The sequence below is a fragment of the Ambystoma mexicanum genome, chromosome 12, assembly GCF_040938575.1.
Source record: "Ambystoma mexicanum isolate Mex_15411 chromosome 12, UKY_AmexF1_1, whole genome shotgun sequence".
NCBI classification, from domain to species: Eukaryota; Metazoa; Chordata; class Amphibia; order Caudata; family Ambystomatidae; genus Ambystoma; species Ambystoma mexicanum.
Window position 1 is genome coordinate 454,117,053 of NC_090936.1, and position 21,709 is coordinate 454,138,761.

A 21,709-nucleotide genomic window follows, 5' to 3' on the forward strand; every position below is an offset into this window, starting at 1 on the left:
AGATGGACACCGGGAGAAAATTGTGTTCGATGTGATCAAGGCCCCTCAGTTCCAGATCATTCTGGGAATCCCTTGGTTAGAGAAACACAATCCTCAGATCGACTGGCGAGCAAAGACGGTTCAGTTTCCAGAATGTTTTACCACTTGTTATCCTCGGTCTGAAGTTTCAGTGGCGGCAATTTCTTCTGAGGTTCCTACATTACCTCCCGACTACCAGGAATTCCAAGATGTCTTTCGGAAGGATCAAGCAAACACCCTGCCTCCTCATAGGTCTTACGACTGTCAAATAGACTTAATACCCGGAACAACTCCTCCTTGCAGTAGGATTTATGCCCTCAACGAGCCAGAGAATCTTCACCTCAGGCAATATCTGGACCAATACCTAGCTAACGGGTTTATCCGTCCTTCTAAGTCTCCAGCTTCCTCGGCTTTGTTCTTCGTTCCGAAAAAGGAAGGAGACCTTAGGACTTGTATAGATTACCGCGCCCTGAATCAAATCACCGTTAAAAACAGATACCCGTTACCTTTGATCCCTGAACTCCTGGACCAAGTCAAAGAAGCATGTATATATACAAAATTGGATCTCAGAGGAGCCTACCACTTGGTACGAATAAAAGAAGGCGATGAATGGAAGACGGCCTTCCGCACCAAGTATGGGCTATTTGAATATCAAGTGATGCCCTTTGGACTTTGTAACGCTCCTGCCGCTTTCCAGTATTTTATGAACGATGTCCTTAGAGAACTCATAGATGTGTGTGTTGTTGTCTACATTGATGACATCCTTGTCTATTCATCATCTGAAGAGGAACATCAGAGACACGTTAAAAAGGTTCTCGGGAGACTGCGTCAACATAACCTTTTTGCCAAGCTTGAAAAATGCGTTTTCAACGTAACTGAAGTTGAGTTCCTGGGATTCATATTGTCACCTAATGGGGTTCATATGGATTCGAAGAAGGTCGATGCAATCATCAAGTGGCTATCACCAACCTCGGTAAAAGGAGTTCAAAGCATGTTGGGATTCGCTAACTTTTACCGCAGATTCATTCCTGAATTTTCCCGGATAGTCCAGCCCATCACCGCTCTGTTAAAAAAGAACAAACGTTTTGAATGGTCTACTGAAGCAGAACAAGCTTTTCAGGACTTAAAAGCTAAATTCATTTCTGCACCTGTACTGAAACATCCTCGCCCAGAACTCCCCTACATTGTGGAAACAGATGCTTCTAGTCTTGCTATGGGGGCAGTTTTATCACAAAGAGATCCGGTCACACACCAATTACATCCTGTAGCCTTTTGGTCCCGCAAATTCTCGGCTCCCGAGATCAACTATTCCATTACAGACAAGGAACTTTTAGCTATCAGATCGGCCTTTAAAGCCTGGCGACATTATCTTTTGGGAGCCAGACACACAGTCACCGTAATGACTGATCACCGCAATCTACAATATCTGAAGACGGCCAAAGCTCAGTCTTCCAGACAGCTTCGCTGGGCTCTGTTTCTGGCTGAGTTTGACTTTATAATTACTTATCGACCCGGCAGTAAAAACGGAAAAGCAGATGCCCTCTCTCGGATGGGAGTAGATGAATATTTGACCAATCCAGAACCAATACCCATAATCCCAGAACAAAGGATTTTGGGGTTAGTCCACACTCAATCCTTTGAGGACATCAAGACTGCAGTCAAGTCACTCCTAACTCCGGCCGATTTGCAGGACTGGCAATTAAAGGGAAAAGAATTCTCAGTGGATCAAGACCTACCATATTTCCAAGGACGATTGGACTTGCCCTGTGAGAAAATACAAAAACAAGTAATCTCCGGTTATCACGACTCTCTGATGGAGGGTCACCCTGGCATTACCAAAACCATGGAAAAGATCAAGAGACATTTCTGGTGGCCATCATGGAAGAAGGATATTAGAGACTTTGTAATCTCCTGCGGTGTGTGTGCCCAGAATAAAAGTCAGAAGGAGAAACCAGCCGGCCTTTTACACCCTCTGGATATTCCTCCCTGTCCATGGCATGCCCTGCCCATGGATTTCATCACGGACTTACCTCCATGCTCAGGGTATAATACCATTTTAGTAGTCGTGGATCTATTCTCCAAGATGGCTCATTTCATTCCCCTGAAGGGCCTACCTTCGGCTTCGGTATTGGCCCGAGAATTCTTAGAAAACATCATTCGGTTACACGGTTTTCCCTCGGTTTTAATCTCCGATAGGGGAAGTCAATTCATCTCCCACTTTTGGCGAAGTTGCTGTCGTCTAGCCCAAATTGATGTAAGACTTTCAACCAGTCACCATCCCCAAACTGACGGACAAACCGAGAGGACAAATCAGACTCTAGAGCGATATCTGCGTTGCATGCTCCAACAAACTGAAAACCCTTGGAAGGATATTCTGTGGATCGCTGAATACGCTTACAACAATTCGACTCATTCTGGAACCGGGAAGACTCCCTTCTTCCTATTATATGGACATCATCCTAGAACCTCTAATTTGGATCCTCCCCAAGAATTCGAAACACCAGCTGTGGATCATTTACACTCTGAGATTACCCGTGCTTTTAAGGAAGCCACTGCCCATCTGCAAAGAGCTAAAGCTCAAGTCAAAAAGGGAGCAGATCGACACCGTAAAAAGGCCCCTCACTACGCAGTAGGAGACCAGGTCTGGTTATCCACTAAGCACCTGCCTCTAAAAGGATCCCGCACCTTCAACCCGAGATACCTTGGACCCTACACCATCTCTACCATAATTAATCCGGTGGCGGTCAAATTGGAATTACCTACGCATATGAAAATACATCCAGATTTTGAGCTTGATTCTATCCTGTTTTAATTTGTGATCAATTATGTTATATATTAAATTGAAAGGTTGATTTTCAACCAACCAATAAAATAAAAAAAAAAAAAAAAAAGAAATACATCCAGTATTCCATGTCTCCTTATTAAAACCAGTACAGCCAGAAACTCGATTGACTGAACTCCCAGAACCTGTTTTGGTAGACGGAGAACTCGAATTCGAAGTAAAGAACATCCTAGACTCCAAAATCTCCAAATCTAAATTATACTATCTGGTTGATTGGAAAGGATACGGTCCCCAGGAAAGGTCTTGGGAACCCTCAGAATATGTCCACGCACCTCGTCTGGTCAAGAGATTCCATCTGAATCACCCCGACAAGCCAAAACCCCCGGAGAAGACACGCTTAGGAGGGGCCTTGAGGGGGGGTACTGTCATGATCACTGCTTCCAAGGAGCCAGGACCAGCCCAACGTCCTTGGAAGCAGGACCCTAACCCTAATCCTAGGCACCAGCCGGTCCCCACGGGGACCTTTTGGACCTTGTCCTGGCGCCGGTGGCACCAGGCTCATCAGAATCATCGGTCCCGGCACTGGAAGCGCCGGGCTCATAATATGTGTGCAGATGTTTGGGTGGACTTACCTGCAGCAGACCATGCTGCTTACTTACCAGCCACTTAGAAGTCCTCTGTAAACAGGAACTACTTTCTTACCTGGGTTGGGCAGCTCCATTCCCTGGATTCAGCATGGGGAAAGCTTCTGGAACTGGAACTCTTTTCTTACCTAGGCGGGGCCGTGGAGGAAGACGCCTCATCACTCCAAGGCTATTTAAACCACACCCGATGGATGAAACGTGCTTCGCGTTATTCTGCATCTGCAGCAGAACGCTCACCGAGTCTGTTCCAGCCTTTCTTCCTCAATCTGCAAGAATCATACTCACCATTCCTGTATCCAGTCGACAGCAGCATCTGCAGAGACAAGAAACAGCAGGTTAGCAAGGCAGTCTTAACTCGCAGTGCTTACTCACCTGATCCATCGGCTGCGGTCATTTCGGCACGCTGTACTTTCGCCTGTGAAGACAAAAGCATTGTCATTACTTACCGGCACTCCGTGAACTCTGGAATTCTTCACGCTGCATCGCCACCTGCAGAGATAAAAGCATCGTATTTACTTACGGGCCTTCCGCGGACTCCGGTGCTGCAAACAAGCTTCTGAAAGACAAAAGAAGAGACATTAGACAGGTATTTACTTACGCTCATCGCGCTCTTCACAATAGAACGCCTGCAAATACTCCGGTGCCTCTTCAGCACGAACTACGCTGCAAGGGAAAGAACAGCTAGAGCGCTTGCATTTACTCATGCATTTCCAGGCGCTTTATTTCATCTTCCTCAAGAGTCCTGCAAGCAAAAGGGGAGAAAAGCATCATACGAAGTCCTGTTCAATGTTAACGTGCCTTGCACCTAAAGACTCTAAAGACTATAAAGACTAAAAAGGTGTCTGGAAACTCACCGCTCGTGCGATTAACGACGGTAAAGGTCCTCTGAGTCCAAGAGGCCTATGTTTCACCAGTGAAGGAACTGGCAACAGCGCCCTGCATCAGACGCAGATGGAGAGTCCAGCATTCACCTATCTAAGGTGAGCACGTTGACCTGGGGGCTCTACGGAGAAGCTTGGGAGAGAGAGGAAGAGAGACATTAAACGACCCAGACCATTAACCCCTATATTCTTTCATCTGCAGAAACCTCACCCTATGAGTTCGTCACACAGTGCGAAGGGGTTCGACCCCAGAAGCCCATCAAGTCCTGCACATCACCTTTCGAATCACAGATACCTTCCTGCCACGACCTGCGCCTCGGTGGGAATCAGGTGAGCGTTACATTGACCTGCACTTCTGCAACTCTCAAAGAGGTGGATACTCACGAGATTAGTCCAGAGGTACAGTATTCACTATTGTTCCTCTCCCAGGCATGAGAGACCAAGAAACAAGGTAAGATACCTACTCTGCTGTTGTGTTAATAGAAGACATATATAAATAAATGAAGAGCATGTACCCTAGTAACACTTTTTGTAACCACATACTCTGTGTCCAGCTATGCACAGAGCCAACCATGTCCAGCTACGCACAGATTTCTCCATGGCCAGCTATGCACAGATAACTCCATGTCCGGCTATGCACACATTCATTCAATCGGACTCATTTGCATTAGATGTGGATACTCACAAGATTAGGCCAGAGGTACAGTATTCACCATTGTTCCTCTCCCAGGCATGAGAGACCAAGAAAGAAGGTAAGATACCTACTCTGCTATTGGGATAATAGAAGGTATATATAAATAAAGAGCACCTGCCCTAGTAACTCTTTTTGTACCCACATACTGTGTCCAGCTGTGCACAGAGCCAACCATGTCCAGCTACGCACAGATTTCTCCATGTACAGCTATGCACAGTTAACTCCATGTCCGGCTACGCACACATTCATTCAATCTCACTCATTTGCATTAGATGTGGATACTCACGAGATTAGGCCAGAGGTACAGTATTCACCATTGTTCCTCTCCCAGGCATGAGAGACCAAGAAACAAGGTAAGATACCTACTCTGCTTATTGTGATAATAGAAGGCATATATAAATAAATGAAGAACACGTGCCCTAGTAACTCTTTTTGTACCCACAAACTGTGTGTCCAGCTATGCACAGAGCCAACCATGTCCAGCTATGCACAGATGTCTCCATGTCCAGCTATGCACAGATAACTCCATGTCCAGCTGCGCACACATTCATTCAATCTCACTCATTTGCATTTGACCCTTTTAAAAGACTGCCACAGGAAGCTCAGTTTTCAACTTAGAAATTCTATTTCAATATTTAGCTGTGCATATATGCTTTCAAGTTCAGCTATTTTGTGCACAGAAAACAAATATCCAGCCAAGGGCAGCACTCTCCATATAAACATATGGAGACAACTATAACTTACATATTAACAGACATTTCTGCGTGCAGGCAAATTCAAATATGTGCAGGAGCAGATAGGAATACATTAATTCATTTGCTTGAAAGTAGATATTCCTAGATGATGTTGTAGTATAAACAAAGAATCCTTTTATGCTCATTTATTAATACATTCCTCAATGGGATATGTATGTTTCTGCATTTCAAGGTATGCAGGCATTCACCTCCATCCATCTATGCATGGATCGGCTTGGTGGCCTGAAATGGTGTAGGCGAGGGAGACGTCTTGCAGTCTTGAGACACACTCTCAGCTGAAGAAGCAGCACAGGAATACACCAAGGTGTGCAGCGACATTACAAGTATGCAGAAAAAATTCCATAACCCTAAGTTCTCTTCTTTCCCGAGGTATGAAAGCAAGAAACAGCAAGATAGATGTAGACTGCAGCATTGCAAAGATATGAAGTATACAGAAACAAGGCCTCTCCACTGTTGCTCTCGCAGGCATGAAAGACGAAGAAACAGGGCGATTGACCTGCACTTCTGCAACTCTCAAAGATGTGGATACTCACGAGTTTAGTCCAGAGGTACAGTATTCACCATTGTTCCTCTCCCAGGCATGAGAGACCAAGAAACAAGGTAAGATACCTACTCTGCTGTTGTGTTAATAGAAGACATATATAAATAAATGAAGAGCATGTACCCTAGTAAGACTTTTTGTAACCACATACTCTGTGTCCAGCTATGCAAAGAGCCAACCATGTCCTGCTACGCACAGATTTCTCCATGGCCAGCTATGCACAGATAACTCCATGTCCGGCTATGCACACATTCATTCAATCTGACTCATTTGCATTAGATGTGAATACTCATAAGATTAGGCCAGAGGTACAGTATTCACCATTGCTCCTCTCCCAGGCATGAGAGACCAAGAAAGAAGGTAAGATACCTACTCTGCTATTGTGATAATAGAAGGTATATATAAATAAAGAGCACGTGCCCTAGTAACTCTTTTTGTACCCACATACTGTGTCCAGCTGTGCACAGAGCCAACCATGTCCAGCTACGCACAGATTTCTCCATGTCCAGCTATGCACAGTTAACTCCATGTCCGGCTACGCACACATTCATTCAATCTCACTCATTTGCATTAGATGTGGATACTCACGAGATTAGGCCAGAGGTACAGTATTCACCATTGTTCCTCTCCCAGGCATGAGAGACCAAGAAACAAGGTAAGATACTACCCTGCTATTGTGATAATAGAAGGCATATATAAATAAATGAAGAACATGTGCCCTAGTAACTCTTTTTGTACCCACAAACTGTGTGTCCAGCTATGCACAGAGCCAACCATGTCCAGCTATGCACAGATGTCTCCATGTCCAGCTATGCACAGATAACTCCATGTCCGGCTACGCACACATTCATTCAATCTCACTCATTTGCATTTGACCCTTTTAAAAGACTGCCACAGGAAGCTCAGTTTTCAACTTAGAAATTCTATTTCAATATTTAGCTGTGCATATATGCTTTCAAGTTCAGCTATTTTGTGCACAGAAAACAAATATCCAGCCAAGGGCAGCACTCTCCATATAAACCTATGGAGACTACTATAACTGCACATATTAACAGACATTTCTGCGTGCAGGCAAATTCAAATATGTGCAGGAGCAGATAGGAATACATTAAATCATTTGCTTGAAAGTAGATATTCCTAGATGATGTCGTAGTATAAACAAAGAATCCTTTTAAGCTCATTTATTAACACATTCCTCAATGGGATATGTATGTTTGTGCATTTCAAGGTATGCAGGCATTCACCTCCATCCATCTATGCTTGGATCGGCTTGGTGGCCTCAAATTGTGTCGGCGAGGGAGACGTCTTGCAGTCTTGAGACACACTCTCAGCTGAAGAAGCAGCACAGGAATACACCAAGGTGTGCAGCGACATTACAAGTATGCAGAAAAAATTCCATAACCCTAAGTTCTCTTCTTTCCCGAGGTATGAAAGCAAGAAACATCAAGATATATGTAGACTGCAGCATTGCAAAGATATGAAGTATACAGAAACAAGGCCTCTCCATTGTTCCTCTCGCAGGCATGAAAGACCAAGAAACAGGGCGATTGACCTGCACTTCAGCAACTCTCAAAGATGTGGATACTCACGAGATTAGTCCAGAGGTACAGTATTCACCATTGTTCCTCTCCCAGGCATGAGAGACCAAGAAACAAGGTAAGATACCTACTCTGCTGTTGTGTTAATAGAAGACATATATAAATAAATGAAGAGCATGTACCCTAGTAACACTTTTTGTAACCACATACTCTGTGTCCAGCTATGCACAGAGCCAACCATGTCCAGCTATGCACAGATTTCTCCATGGCCAGCTATGCACAGATATCTCCATGTCCGGCTATGCACACATTCATTCAATCTGACTCATTTGCATTAGATGTGAATACTCACAAGATTAGGCCAGAGGTACAGTATTCACCATTGCTCCTGTCCCAGGCATGAGAGACCAAGAAAGAAGGTAAGATACCTACTCTGCTATTGTGATAATAGAAGGTATATATAAATAAAGAGCACGTGCCCTAGTAAATCTTTTTGTACCCACATACTGTGTCCAGCTATGCACAGAGCCAACCATGTCCAGCTACGCACAGATTTCTCCATGTCCAGCTATGCACAGTTAACTCCATGTCCGGCTACGCACACATTCATTCAATCTCACTCATTTGCATTAGATGTGGATACTCACGAGATTAGGCCAGAGGTACAGTATTCACCATTGTTCCTCTCCCAGGCATGAGAGACCAAGAAACAAGGTAAGATACCTACTCTGCTATTGTGATAATAGAAGGCATATATAAATAAATGAAGAACACGTGCCCTAGTAACTCTTTTTGTACCCACAAACTGTGTGTCCAGCTATGCACAGAGCCAACCATGTCCAGCTATGCACAGATGTCTCCATGTCCAGCTATGCACAGATAACTCCATGTCCGGCTACGCACACATTCATTCAATCTCACTCATTTGCACTTGACCCTTTTAAAAGACTGCCACAGGAAGATCAGTTTTCAACTTAGAAATTCTATTTCAATATTTAACTGTTCATATATGCTTTCAAGTTCAGCTATTTTGTGCACAGAAAACAAATATCCAGCCAAGGGCAGCACTCTCCATATAAACCTATGGAGACTACTATAACTGCACATATTAACAGAAATTTCTGCATGCAGGCAAATACAAATATGTGCAGGAACCGATAGGAATACATTAAGTCATTTGCTTGAAAGTAGATATTCCTAGATGATGCCGTAGTATAAACAAAGAATCCTTTTATGCTCATTTATTAACACATTCCTCAATGGGATATGTATGTTTCTGCATTTCAAGGTATGCAGGCATTCACCTCCATCCATCTATGCATGGATCGGCTTGGTGGCCTCAAATGGTGTCGGCGAGGGAGACGTCTTGCAATCTTGAGACACACTCTCAGCTGAAGAAGCAGCACAGGAATACACCAAGGTGTGCAGCGACATTACAAGTATGCAGAAAAAATTCCATAACCCTAAGTTCTCTTCTTTCCCGAGGTATGATAGCAAGAAACAGCAAGATATATGTAGACTGCAGCATTGCAAAGATATGAACTAAACAGAAACAAGGCCTCTCCACACTGTTCCTCTCGCAGGCATGAAAGACCAAGAAACACGGCGATTGACCTGCACTTCTGCAACTCTCAAAGATGTGGATACTCACGAGATTAGTCCAGAGGTACAGTATTCACCATTGTTCCTCTCCCAGGCATGAGAGACCAAGAAACAAGGTAAGATACCTACTCTGCTGTCGTGTTAATAGAAGACATATATAAATAAATGAAGAGCATGTACCCTAGTAACACTTTTTGTAACCACATACTCTGTGTCCAGCTATGCACAGAGCCAACCATGTCCAGCTACGCACAGATTTCTCCATGGCCAGCTATGCACAGATAACTCCATGTCCGGCTATGCACACATTCATTCAATCTGATTCATTTGCACTTGACCCTTTTAAAAGACTGCCACAGGAAGCTCAGTTTTCAACTTAGAAATTCTATTTCAATATTTAACTGTTCATATATGCTTTCAAGTTCAGCTATTTTGTGCACAGAAAACAAATATCCAGCCAAGGGCAGCACTCTCCATATAAACCTATGGAGACTACTATAACTGCACATATTAACAGAAATTTCTGCATGCAGGCAAATACAAATATGTGCAGGAACCGATAGGAATACATTAAGTCATTTGCTTGAAAGTAGATATTCCTAGATGATGCCGTAGTATAAACAAAGAATCCTTTTATGCTCATTTATTAACACATTCCTCAATGGGATATGTATGTTTCTGCATTTCAAGGTATGCAGGCATTCACCTCCATCCATCTATGCATGGATCGGCTTGGTGGCCTCAAATGGTGTCGGCGAGGGAGACGTCTTGCAATCTTGAGACACACTCTCAGCTGAAGAAGCAGCACAGGAATACACCAAGGTGTGCAGCGACATTACAAGTATGCAGAAAAAATTCATTAACCCTAAGTTCTCTTCTTTCCCGAGGTATGAAAGCAAGAAACAGCAAGATATATGTAGACTGCAGCATTGCAAAGATATGAAGTATACAGAGACAAGGCCTCTCCATTGTTCCTCTCGCAGGCATGAAAGACCAAGAAACAGGGCGATTGAACTGCACTTCTGCAACTCTCAAAGATGTGGATACTCACGAGATTAGTCCAGAGGTACAGTATTCACCATTGTTCCTCTCCCAGGCATGAGAGACCAAGAAACAAGGTAAGATACCTATTCTGCTGTTGTGTTAATAGAAGACATATATAAATAAATGAAGAGCATGTACCCTAGTAACACTTTTTGTAACCACATACTCTGTGTCCAGCTATGCACAGAGCCAACCATGGGCCTCATCACGACCCGGGCGGTAAGTTACTGCCTAGGCCGTGACTTTACCACCATGGCGTAAACTACGTTTACGCCATGGTGGTTGGCGGACTTACCGCCCCATTCCGACCTTGGCGGGGCGGTAAGTCCCCAATCCCCATTTACCCTTCCCCATTCCCATTTTTGCCCCATAGGGCATAATGGGAGTGGGGAAGGCGTTAATTACGCCACCGTAAATTACGGTGGCGTAATTAACTCCATGGTCCCTTAGCGCCATGGATTTTAACACCTGCTAAAAGCAGATGTTAAATTCGCCATGGCGCTAAGGGACCTCGTACTCAGGCGGTAAGGGTCGGCGCTGTTTACGGCGCCGTAAACCCCTTACCGCCTGGGTCGTAATGAGGCCCCATGTCCAGCTATGCACAGATTTCTCGATGGCCAGCTATGCACAGATAACTCCATGGCCCTCATTACGACCCTGGCGGAGGACCATGGTGCAATTTGCACCATGGTCCATGGCGCAAAGCTGCCAACTCCGCCATGGGGGTTGGCGGACTTACCGCCCCATTCCGACCTTGGCGGGGCGGTAAGTCCCCAATCCCCATTTACCCTTCCCCATTCCCATTTTTGCCCCATGGGGTATAATGGGAGTGGGGAAGGCGTTAATTACGCCACCGTAAATTACGGTGGCGTAATTAACAACAAGTCCCGTAGCGCCATGGATTTTTCCGCCTGCAAAAAGCAGGCGTAAAAATCACCATGGCGCTACGGGAACTCGTAGTCAGGCGGAAAGGTACGCCATGCTTTACGCCGGCGTAAACCCCTTTCCGCCAGGGTCGTAATGAGGGCCCATGTCTGGCTATGCACACATTCATTCAATCTGACTCATTTGCATTAGATGTGTATACTCACAAGATTTGGCCAGAGGTACAGTATTCACCATTGTTCCTCTCCCAGGCATGAGAGACCAAGAAACAAGGAAAGATACCTACTCTGCTATTGTGATAATAGAAGGCATGTATAAATAAATGAAGAGCACATGCCTTAGTAACACTTTTTGTACCCACAAACAATGTGTGTCCAGCTATGCACAGAGCCAACCATGTCCAGCTATGCACAGATAACTCCATGTCCGGCTACGCACACATTCATTCAATCTCACTCATTTGCATTTGACCCTTTTAAAAGAATGCCACAGGAAGCTCAGTTTTCAACTTAGAAATTCTACTTCAATATTTAGCTGTGCATATATGCTTTCAAGTTCAGCTATTTTGTGCACAGAAAACAAATATCCAGCCAAGGGCAGCACTCTCCATATAAACCTATGGAGACTACTATAACTGCACATATTAACATAAATTTCTGGGTGCAGGCAAATTCAAATATGTGCAGGAACAGATAGGAATACATTAAGTCATTTGCTTGAAAGTAGATATTCTTAGATGATGTAGTATAAACAAAGAATCCTTTTACTCTCATTTATTAACACATTCCTCAATGGGATATGTATGTTTCTGCATTTCAAGGTATGCAGGCATTCACCTCCATCCATCTTTGCATGGATCGGCTTGGTGGCCTCAAATGGTGTCGGCGAGGGAGACGTCTTGCAGTCTTGAGACACACTCTCAGCTGAAGAAGCAGCACAGGAATACACCAAGGTGTGCAGCGACATTACAAGTATGCAGAAAAAATTCCATAACCCTAAATTCTCTTCTTTCCCGAGGTATGAAAGCAAGAAACAGCAAGATAGATGTAGACTGCAGCATTGCAAAGATATGAAGTATACAGAAACAAGGCCTCTCCACTGTTCCTCTCGCAGGCATGAAAGACCAAGAAACAGGGCGATTGACCTGCACTTCTGCAACTCTCAAAGATGTGGATACTCACGAGATTAGTCCAGAGGTACAGTATTCATCATTGTTCCTCTCCCAGGCATGAGAGACCAAGAAACAAGGTAAGATACCTACTCTGCTGTTGTGTTAATATAACACATATATAAATAAATGAAGAGCATGTACTCTAGTAACACTTTTTGTAACCACATACTCTGTGTCCAGCTATGCACAGAGCCAACCATGTCCAGCTACGCAGATTTCTCCATGGCCAGCTATGCACAGGTAACTCCATGTCCGGCTATGCACACATTCATTCAATCTGACTCATTTGCATTCGATGTGGATACTCACAAGATTAGGCCAGAGGTACAGTATTCACCATTGTTCCTCTCCCAGGCATGAGAGACCAAGAAACAAGGTAAAATACCTACTCTGCTATTGTGATAATAGAATGTATATATAAATAAAGAGCACGTGCCCTAGTAACTCTTTTTGTACCCACATACTCTGTGTCCAGCTACGCACAGAGCCAACCATGTCCAGCTACGGACAGATTTCTCCATGTCCAGCTATGCACAGTTAACTTCATGTCCGGCTCACACACATTCATTCAATCTCACTCATTTGCATTAGATGTGGATACTCACGAGATTAGGCCAGAGGTACAGTATTCACCATTGTTCCTCTCCCAGGCATGAGAGACCAAGAAACAAGGTAAGATACCTACACTGCTACTGTGATAATAGAAGGCATATATAATTAAATGAAGAACACGTTCCCTAGTAACTCTTTTTGTACCCACAAACTGTGTGTCCAGCTATGCACAGAGCCAACCATGTCCAGCTATGCACAGGTTTCTCCATGTCCAGCTATGCACAGATAACTCCATGTCCGGCTATGCACACATTCATTCAATCTGACTCATTTGCATTAGATGTGGATACTCACAAGATTAGGCCAGAGGTACAGTATTCACCATTGTTTCTCTCCCAGGCATGAGAGACCAAGAAACAAGGTAAGATACCTACTCTGCTATTGTGATAATAGAAGGTATATATAAATAAAGAGCACGTGCCCTAGTAACTCTTTTTGTACCCACAAACTGTGTGTCCAGCTATGCACAGAGCCAACCATGTCCAGCTATGCACAGATGTCTCCATGTCCAGCTATGCACAGATAACTCCATGTCTCGCTACGCACACATTCATTCAATCTGACTCATTTGCATTTGACCCTTTTAAAAGACTGCCACAGGAAGCTCAGTTTTCAACTTAGAAATTCTATTTCAATATTTAGCTGTGCATATATGCTTTCAAGTTCAGCTATTTTGTGCACAGAAAACAAATATCCAGCCAAGGGCAGCACTCTCCATATAAACCTATGGAGACTACTATAACTGCACATATTAACAGAAATTTCTGCGTGCAGGCAAATTCAAATATGTCCAGGAGCAGATAGGAATACATTAAGTCATTTGCTTGAAAGTAGATATTCCTAGATGATGTCGTAGTATAAACAAAGAATCCTTTTATGCTCATTTATTAACACATTCCCCAATGGGATATGTATGTTTCTGCATTTCAAGGTATGCAGGCATTCACCTCCATACATCTATGCATTGATCAGCTTGGTGGCCTCAAATGGTGTAGGCGAGGGAGACGTCTTGCAGTCTTGAGACACACTCTTAGCTGAAGAAGCAGCACAGGAATACACCAAGGTGTGCAGCGACATTACAAGTATGCAGAAAAATGTCCATAACCCTAAGTTCTCTTCTTTCCCGAGGTATGAAAGCAAGAAACATCAAGATATATGTAGACTGCTGCATTGCAAAGATATGAAGTATACAGAAACAAGGCCTCTCCACTGTTCCTCTCGCAGGCATGAAAGACCAAGAAACAGGGCGATTGACCTGCACTTCTGCAACTCTCAAAGATGTGGATACTCACGAGATTAGTCCAGAGGTACAGTATTCACCATTGTTCCTCTCCCAGGCATGAGAGACCAAGAAACAAGGTAAGATACCTACTCTGCTGTTGTGTTAATAGAAGACATATATAAATGAATTAAGAGCATGTACCCTAGTAACACCTTTTGTAACCACATACTCTGTGTCCAGCTAAGCACAGAGCCAACCATGTCCAGCTATGCACAGATTTCTCCATGGCCATCTATGCGCAGATAACTCCATGTCCGGCTATGCACACATTCATTCAATCTGACTCATTTGCATTAGATGTGAATACTCACAATATTAGGCCAGAGGTACAGTATTCTTCATTGTTCCTCTCCCAGGCATGAGAGACCAAGAAACAAGGTAAGATACCTACTCTGCTATTGTGATAATCGAAGGCATATATAAATAAATGAACAGCACGTGCCCTAGTAACACTTTTTGTACCCACAAACTGTGTGTCCAGCTATGCACAGAGCCAACCATGTCCAGCTATGCACAGATGTCTCCATGGCCATCTATGCGCAGATAACTCCATGTCCGGCTATGCACACATTCATTCAATCTGACTCATTTGCATTAGATGTGGATACTCACAAGATTAGGCCAGAGGTACAGTATTCACCATTGTTCCTCTCCCAGGCATGAGAGACCAAGAAACAAGGTAAGATACCTACTCTGCTATTGTGATAATAGAAGGTATATATAAATAAAGAGCACGTGCCCTAGTAACTCTTTTTGTACCCACATACTGTGTCCAGCTATGCACAGAGCCAACCATGTCCAGCTACGCACAGATTTCCCCATGTCCAGCCATGCACAGTTAACTCCATGTCCGGCTACGCACACATTCATTCAATCTCACTCATTTGCATTAGATGTGGATACTCACGAGATTAGGCCAGAGGTACAGTATTCACCATTGTTCCTCTCCCAGGCATGAGAGACCAAGAAACAAGGTAAGATACCTACTCTGCTATTGTGATAATAGAAGGCATATATAAATAAATGAAGAACACGTGCCCTAGTAACTCTTTTTGTACCCACAAACTGTGTGTCCAGCTATGCACAGAGCCAACCATGTCCAGCTATGCACAGATGTCTCCATGTCCAGCTATGCACAGATAACTCCATGTCCGGCTACGCACACATTCATTCAATCTCACTCATTTGCATTTGACCCTTTTAAAAGACTGCCACAGGAAGCTCAGTTTTCAACTTAGAAATTCTATTTCAATATTTAGCTGTGCATATATGCTTTCAAGTTCAGCTATTTTGTGCACAGAAAACAAATATCCAGCCAAGGGCAGCACTCTCCATATAAACCTATGGAGACTACTATAACTGCACATATTAACAGACATTTCTGCGTGCAGGCAAATTCAAATATGTGCAGGAGCAGATAGGAATACATTAAATCATTTGCTTGAAAGTAGATATTCCTAGATGATGTCGTAGTATAAACAAAGAATCCTTTTATGCTCATTTATTAACACATTCCTCAATGGGATATGTATGTTTGTGCATTTCAAGGTATGCAGGAATTCACCTCCATCCATCTATGCATGGATCGGCTTGGTGGCCTCAAATTGTGTCGGCGAGGGAGACGTCTTGCAGTCTTGAGACACACTCTCAGCTGAAGAAGCAGCACAGGAATACACCAAGGTGTGCAGCGACATTACAAGTATGCAGAAAAAATTCCATAACCCTAAATTCTCTTCTTTCCCGAGGTATGAAAGCAAGAAACAGCAAGATAGATGTAGACTGCAGCATTGCAAAGATATGAAGTATACAGAAACAAGGCCTCTCCACTGTTCCTCTCGCAGGCATGAAAGACCAAGAAACAGGGCGATTGACCTGCACTTCTGCAACTCTCAAAGATGTGGATACTCACGAGATTAGTCCAGAGGTACAGTATTCACCATTGTTCCTCTCCCAGGCATGAGAGACCAAGAAACAAGGTAAGATACCTACTCTGCTGTTGTGTTAATAGAACACATATATAAATAAATGAAGAGCATGTACTCTAGTAACACTTTTTGTAACCACATACTCTGTGTCCAGCTATGCACAGAGCCAACCATGTCCAGCTACGCAGATTTCTCCATGGCCAGCTATGCACAGATAACTCCATGTCCGGCTATGCACACATTCATTCAATCTGACTCATTTGCATTCGATGTGGATACTCACAAGATTAGGCCAGAGGTACAGTATTCACCATTGTTCCTCTCCCAGGCATGAGAGACCAAGAAACAAGGTAAAATACCTACTCTGCTATTGTGATAATAGAATGTATATATAAATAAAGAGCACGTGCCCTAGTAACTCTTTTTGTACCCACATACTCTGTGTCCAGCTACGCACAGAGCCAACCATGTCCAGCTACGCACAGATTTCTCCATGTCCAGCTATGCACAGTTAACTTCATGTCCGGCTACGCACACATTCATTCAATCTCACTCATTTGCATTAGATGTGGATACTCACGAGATTAGGCCAGAGGTACAGTATTCACCATTGTTCCTCTCCCAGGCATGAGAGACCAAGAAACAAGGTAAGATACCTACTCTGCTACTGTGATAATAGAAGGCATATATAAATAAATGAAGAACACGTTCCCTAGTAACTCTTTTTGTACCCACAAACTGTGTGTCCAGCTATGCACAGAGCCAACCATGTCCAGCTATGCACAGATGTCTCCATGTCCAGCTATGCACAGATAACTCCATGTCTCGCTACGTACACATTCATTCAATCTCACTCATTTGCATTTGACCCTTTTAAAAGACTGCCACAGGAAGCTCAGTTTTCAACTTAGAAATTCTATTTCAATATTTAGCTGTGCATATATGCTTTCAAGTTCAGCTATTTTGTGCACAGAAAACAAATATCCAGCCAAGGGCAGCACTCTCCATATAAACCTATGGAGACTACTATAACTGCACATATTAACAGAAATTTCTGCGTGCAGGCAAATTCAAATATGTCCAGGAGCAGATAGGAATACATTAAGTCATTTGCTTGAAAGTAGATATTCCTAGATGATGTCGTAGTATAAACAAAGAATCCTTTTATGCTCATTTATTAACACATTCCCCAATGGGATATGTATGTTTCTGCATTTCAAGGTATGCAGGCATTCACCTCCATACATCTATGCATTGATCAGCTTGGTGGCCTCAAATGGTGTAGGCGAGGGAGACGTCTTGCAGTCTTGAGACACACTCTCAGCTGAAGAAGCAGCACAGGAATACACCAAGGTGTGCAGCGACATTACAAGAATGCATAAAAATGTCCATAACCCTAAGTTCTCTTCTTTCCCGAGGTATGAAAGCAAGAAACATCAAGATATATGTAGACTGCAGCATTGCAAAGATATGAAGTATACAGAAACAAGGCCTCTCCACTGTTCCTCTCGCAGGCATGAAAGACCAAGAAACAGGGCGATTGACCTGCACTTCTGCAACTCTCAAAGATGTGGATACTCACGAGATTAGTCCAGAGGTACAGTATTCACCATTGTTCCTCTCCCAGGCATGAGAGACCAAGAAACAAGGTAAGATACCTACTCTGCTGTTGTGTTAATAGAAGACATATATAAATAAATGAAGAGCATGTACTCTAGTAACACTTTTTGTAACCAGATACTGTGTCCAGCTATGCACAGAGCCAACCATGTCCAGCTACGCACAGATTTCTCCATGGCCAGCTATGCGCAGATAACTCCATGTCCGGCTATGCACACATTCATTCAATCTGACTCATTTGCATTAGATGTGAATACTCACAATATTAGGCCAGAGGTACAGTATTCTCCATTGTTCCTCTCCCAGGCATGAGAGACCAAGAAACAAGGTAAGATACCTACTCTGCTATTGTGATAATCGAAGGCATATATAAATAAATGAACAGCACGTGCCCTAGTAACACTTTTTGTACCCACAAACTGTGTGTCCAGCTATGCACAGAGCCAACCATGTCCAGCTATGCACAGATGTCTCCATGTCCAGCTATGCACAGATAACTCCATGTCCAGCTACGCACACATTCATTCAACCTCACTCATTTGCATTTGACCCTTTTAAAAGACTGCCACAGGAAGCTCAGTTTTCAACTTAGAAATTCTACTTCAATATTTACCTGTGCATATATGCTTTCAAGTTCAGCTATTTTGTGCACAGAAGCAAATATCCAGCCAAGGGCAGTACTCTCCATATAAACCTATGGAGACTACCATAACTGCACATATTAACAGAAATTTCTGCGTGCAGGCAAATTCAAATATGTGTAGGAACAGATAGGAATACATTAAGTCATTTGCTTGAAAGTAGATATTCCTAGATGATATCGTAGTATAAACAAAGAATCTTTTATGCTCATTTATTAACACATTCCTCAATGGGATATGTATGTTTCTGCATTTCAAGTTATGCAGGCATTCACCTCCATCCATCTATGCATGGATCGGCTTGGTGGCCTCAAATGATGTCGGCGAGGGAGACGTCTTGCAGTCTTGAGACACACTCTCAACTGAAGAAGCAGCACAGGAATACACCAAGGTGTGCAGCGACATTACAAGTATGCAGAAAAAATTCCATAACCCTAAGTTCTCTTCTTTCCCGAGGTATGAATGCAAGAAAGAGCAAAATAGATGTAGACTGCAGCATTGCAAAGATATGAAGTATACAGAAACAAGGCCTCTCCACTGTTGCTCTCGCAGGCATGAAAGACGAAGAAACAGGGCTATTGACCTGCACTTCTGCAACTCTCAAAGATGTGGATACTCACGAGATTAGTCCAGAGGTACAGTATTCACCATTGTTCATCTCCCAGGCATGAGAGACCAAGAAACAAGGTAAGATACCTACTCTGCTGTTGTGTTAATAGAAGACATATATAAATAAATGTAGAGCATGTACTCTAGTAACACTTTTTGTAACCACATACTCTGTGTCCAGCTATGCACAGAGCCAACCATGTCCAGCTACGCACAGATTTCTCCATGGCCAGCTATGCACAGATAACTCCATGTCCGTCTATGCACACATTCATTCAATCTGACTCATTTGCATTAGATGTGGATACTCACAAGATTAGGCCAGAGGTACAGTATTCACCATTGTTCCTCTCCCAGGCATGAGAGACCAAGAAACAAGGTAAGATACCTACTCTGCTATTGTGATAATAGAAGGTATATATAAATAAAGAGCACGTGCCCTAGTAACTCTTTTTGTACCCACATACTGTGTCCAGCTATGCACAGAGCCAACCATGTCCAGCTACGCACAGATTTCTCCATGTCCAGCTATGCACAGTTAACTCCATGTCCGGCTACGCACAAGTTCATTCAATCTCACTCATTTGCATTAGATGTGGATACTCACAAGATTAGGCCAGAGGTACAGTATTCACCATTGTTCCGCTCCCAGGCATGAGAAACCAAGAAACAAGGTAAGATACCTACTTGCGATAGAAGGCATATATAAATAAATGAAGAACACGTGCCCTAGTAACTCTTTTTGTACCCACAAACTGTGTCCAGCTATGCACAGAGCCAACCATGTCCAACTATGCACAGATTTCTCCATGTCCAGCTATGCACAGATAACTCCATGTCCGGCTACGCACACATTCATTCAATCTCACTCATTTGCATTTGACCCTTTTAAAAGACTGCCACAGGAAGCTCAGTTTTCAACTTAGAAATTCTTTTTCAATATTTAGCTGTGCATATATGCTTTCAAGTTCAGCTATTTTGTGCACAGAAAACAAATATCCAGCCAAGGGCAGCACTCTCCATATAAACCTTTGAAGACTACTATAACTGCACATATTAACAGAAATTTCTGCGTGCAGGCAAATTCAAATATGTGCAAGAACAGATAGGAATACATTAAGTCATTTGCTTGAAAGTAGATATTCCTAGATGATGTCGTAGTATAAACAAAGAATCCTTTTATGCTCATTTATTAACACATTCCTCAATGGGATATGTATGTTTCTGCATTTCAAGGTATGCAGGCATTCACCTCCATCCATCTATGCATGGATCGGCTTGGTGGCCTCAAATGGTGTAGGCGAGGGAGACGTCTTGCAGTCTTGAGACGCACTCTCAGCTGAAGAAGCAGCACAGGAATACACCAAGGTGTGCAGCGACATTACAAGTATGCAGAAAAAATTCCATAACCCTAAGTTCTCTTCTTTCCCGAGGTATGAAAGCAAGAAACAGCAAGATATATGTAGACTGCAGCCTTGCAAAGATATGAAGTATACAGAAACAAGGCCTCTCCACTCTTTTCCTCTCGCAGGTATGAAAGACCAAGAAACAGGGCGATTGACCTGCACTTCTGCAACTCTCAAAGATGTGGATACTCACGAGATTAGTCCAGAGGTACAGTATTCTCCATTGTTCCTCTCCCAGCCATGAGAGACCAAGAAACAAGGTAAGATACCTACTCTGCTATTGTGATAATAGAAGGTATATATAAATAAAGAGCACGCGCCCTAGTAAATCTTTTTGTACCCACATACTCTGTGTCCAGCTACGCACAGAGCCAACCATGTCCAGCTATGCACAGATTTCTCCATGTCCAGCTATGCACAGTTAACTCCATGTCCGGCTACACACACATTCATTCCATCTGACTCATTTGCATTAGATGTGGATACTCACGAGATTAGGCCAGAGGTACAGTATTCACCATTGTTCCTCTCCCAGGCATGAGAGACCAAGAAACAAGGTAAGATACCTACTCTGCTATTGTGATAATAGAAGGCATATATAAATAAATGAACAGCACGTTCCCTAGTAACACTTTTTGTACTCACAAACTGTGTGTCCAGCTATGCACAGAGCTAACCATGTCCAGCTATGCACAGATTTCTCCATGTCCAGCTATGCACAGATAACTCCATGTCCGGCTACGCACACATTCATTCAATCTCACTCATTTGCATTTGACCCTTTTAAAAGACTGCCACAGGAAGCTCAGTTTTCAACTTAGAAATTCTACTTCAATATTTAGCTGTGCATATATGCTTTCAAGTTCAGCTATTTTGTGCACAGAAGCAAATATCCAGCCAAGGGCAGTACTCTCCATATAAACCTATGGAGACTACTATAACTGCACATATTAACAGAAATGTCTGCATGCAGGCAAATTCAAATATGTGCAGGAACAGATAGGAATACATTAAGTCATTTGCTTGAAAGTAGATATTCCTAGATGATGTCACAGTATA